Source organism: Gavialis gangeticus, unplaced genomic scaffold (assembly GCF_001723915.1).
Source record: "Gavialis gangeticus isolate Ggan-Ray unplaced genomic scaffold, GavGan_comp1, whole genome shotgun sequence".
NCBI classification, from domain to species: domain Eukaryota; kingdom Metazoa; phylum Chordata; order Crocodylia; family Gavialidae; genus Gavialis; species Gavialis gangeticus.
This window is the reverse complement of record NW_017729032.1, coordinates 37,799,622-37,802,646: the sequence shown is the minus strand read 5'-3', so window position 1 is coordinate 37,802,646 and position 3,025 is coordinate 37,799,622.

The window sequence follows — 3,025 nt, the reverse complement described above, 5'->3', positions numbered from 1 at the left end:
GGTGGGTGGGTGGTTGGGTTGGTTTTTGGAGTCTGTGCCTGCCTCAGCCTGGTGGGGAAGCTGTGCTTGGGCAGGGAGGAGGTTATGGAGTCATGGCATTACTGGAAAGAGTTGCAAAGAGTTGCAGGGTGGACTGCTATTGGAGGGAGGGAGGGAGGTTGCATGCTTGTTAAGTGCAGTGCAGCCAGCGTGTCTTGTAAGAAAAAAGACTAAACAACTCCATCCACCCACAGCGGCAAGCAGGCAATCTGCAAAACTTCTTCATGCATGGATCCCCCCAGGGTCTTTAGCTTTTAGCAAGTCTGCAAAGACTTTAGTAAGTTTTTAATGCATTATAATTCATTTCATATGCATGGTCACCGAGGGGGATGGGAGGTCGGGGTTAATGCCTGTTGCCACAGCTCCAAAACAGCTTTTTTTTTTCTGAGTTTTTTCTTTGCAGGCTGTCCTTTTATGGGAGGTGGTGCAATGAAAAATAATTTTTTTTCAATGCTTTCTGTGCAATAGAATGTTTTCTTTACAAAATCCTGCATGCAGCACCTTTCAGAGCTGGGTTTGCAGACCATGCCCTCCCCCCAATTGGCTGCAACCCACTCCCCCCCTGGAGAGAGCTCATCAGATTTTGTTCAGGATTGCTTTATCCTCCCTTGCCATATCTCTCCTCTGAGCCTTCTCAAAGGACAGGGAGAAGGTGAGAGGAAAACAAGGAGCAGCACTTCCAAGGCAGCCCAGGGTAATCTGTGAATCCAGGGTTCAAGTACCTCTAGGCCTCTGAAGAATCAAGTGTATACAAAGAAAGCAACATTATGGAAGAACTTATTTTCATCCAAATTCAAGAACTTTGTAATACCGCCTTCTCCTACACTAGGTATTGGCATGACCTCATCATATAGGTCTCAGCTAAGCAGGGAGCTGCTAACTAGGGTTTCAAAAAGCACTCTGCTCCCTATAGAGAGCGGCCAGAAGTATTATGCAGCAGATGGCTATCCCCAGACATACTATTGAGGTACCTGGAGGGGAGGCCAACTAATCTGAAATATGGGTCCTGACCAGCTTTGTGTCCACCCTGATAAGCTACTGCACCCACTCCTTCCCCTGGCTGGCTGCAAACCACTCCCTTGCTGCCAGGTCCATGCCCTGAAATCAAGCAGGAGCAAATCAGAATTTTTTGTTTCTCATCTTTATTTTTTTCACAATAAATTGGATTGAAATCAAAGGCAGAAGAAGGAGATCATCAGGAACCTGCATTCCATGGGATGTCCAGCAGCACAGCACAGGTAAGCAATAAACAGGTAAGCAATAAGGGGCCCATTGGGCATCAGAGCTGGGGGGCAACAAAGGTGCCAGTCACAGGGCTCAAGGGCCTATACACTAATGCTAGGAGCATGGGGAGCAAGCAGGATGAACTAGCACTCCTGCTTGCAGAAAACACTTACAACTTAGTGGGGTTAACATAAACCTGGTGGGACTCTACCCATGACTGGGTGGTACACATTGAGGGCTACAAGCTGTACAGAAAGAATAGAGTGGGGAAGAGAGGGGGAGGGGTTGCGCTCTATGTCAAGGAGCATTATACATCAGCCCTTATCAAAATGGAATCAGAAGAGGAGAAAGTAGAAGGATTGTGGGTTAGGATACATGGAGGTCAAGGAGAAAGGGATTTGGTGGTAGGGGTCTGCTACAGACCCCCACACCAAGGGGAAGAACTAGATTTGGAACTCCTGAGGCAGTTCTCAGAGAGCATAAAGACTAGGGAGGCGGTAGTCATGGGGACCTAAACTACGCTGACATCTGCTGGGAGATGCAGACAGCAAATTCCCACCATTCACGCAGGTTCCTATCCTGTGTACAGGACCTCCACCTGATGCAGGAGGTACATGGTTCCACTAGGGGGAATGCCTTACTGGATCTGGTATTGGCAACAGGGGATGACATGGTAGGGGACGTACAGATCAGTGATCACCTGGAGGACAGTGACCACCAAATAATAGAATTCATCATAAGGCGTAGAGTGGGTAAGGTAACTAGTAGGGAGGAAGTGCTAGACTTTAGGAAGGCTGACTTCAGCGAGCTTAGGCATTTAGTCAATGACGCACTGCAGAGTAAGAGATTTGGCAAGATGGGAGCCCAGGAAGGGTGGCTGTGCCTTAAGGAAAAGATCCTTTGGGCACAGAGGGAGATGATCCCGATGCGGGGGGAAAGGGGGAAAGGGGACAAGAGGCTTCCTTGGCTGACCAGAGAAATCCAGAGCAGCTTAAGGATAAAAAAAAATTGTTTTTCAGATACATAGGGAGTAAAAGGAAGGGCCAGGGTAGAATAGGACCACTACTGAATGGGCAAAAGCAATTGGTGACAGACGGGGGGTTAAGGCTGAGCTCCTCAATGAGTTCTTTGTCTCAGTGTTCCTAAACAAGAGGCAAGACAAGTCTCACAATGGGATTGTAGAGAGGCAGTGGCTGGGTGCCAGACTACCAAGCATTGACCCTGAGATGTTGCAGAGTCACTTGGAAGGACTGGATGTGTTTAAGTTGGCAGGCCCAGATAAGCTCCATCCGAGGGTACTGAAGGCACTGGGTGATGTCATTACACAGCCACTGGCAAGAATATTTGAGCACTTGTGGCTCATGGACCAGGTCCTGGAGGACTGGAAAAAGGCCAAAGTGGTCTCTATTTTCAAGAAGGGGAGGAAGGAGGATCCAGGCAACTATAGACCAATCAGTCTCACCTCCATCCTTGGCAAAGTCTTTGAAAAGATTATTAAGGCTCATATACGTGACAGCCCAGCAGGAAAAAATATGCTGAGGGGAAACCAGCACAGGTTCGTAGCAGGTAGATCATGCCTGACTAATCACACCTGGACATAGGAGTAGGGGTTGACATCGTTTACTTAGACTTCAGGAAGGCCTTCGATACGGTATCGCACCCCATACTGGTGAATAAGTTAAGAGTCTGTGACTTGGATGATTACACAATCCGGTGGGTGGTAAATTGGCTAGAGGGTCATACCCAGAGAGTGGCAGTGGAT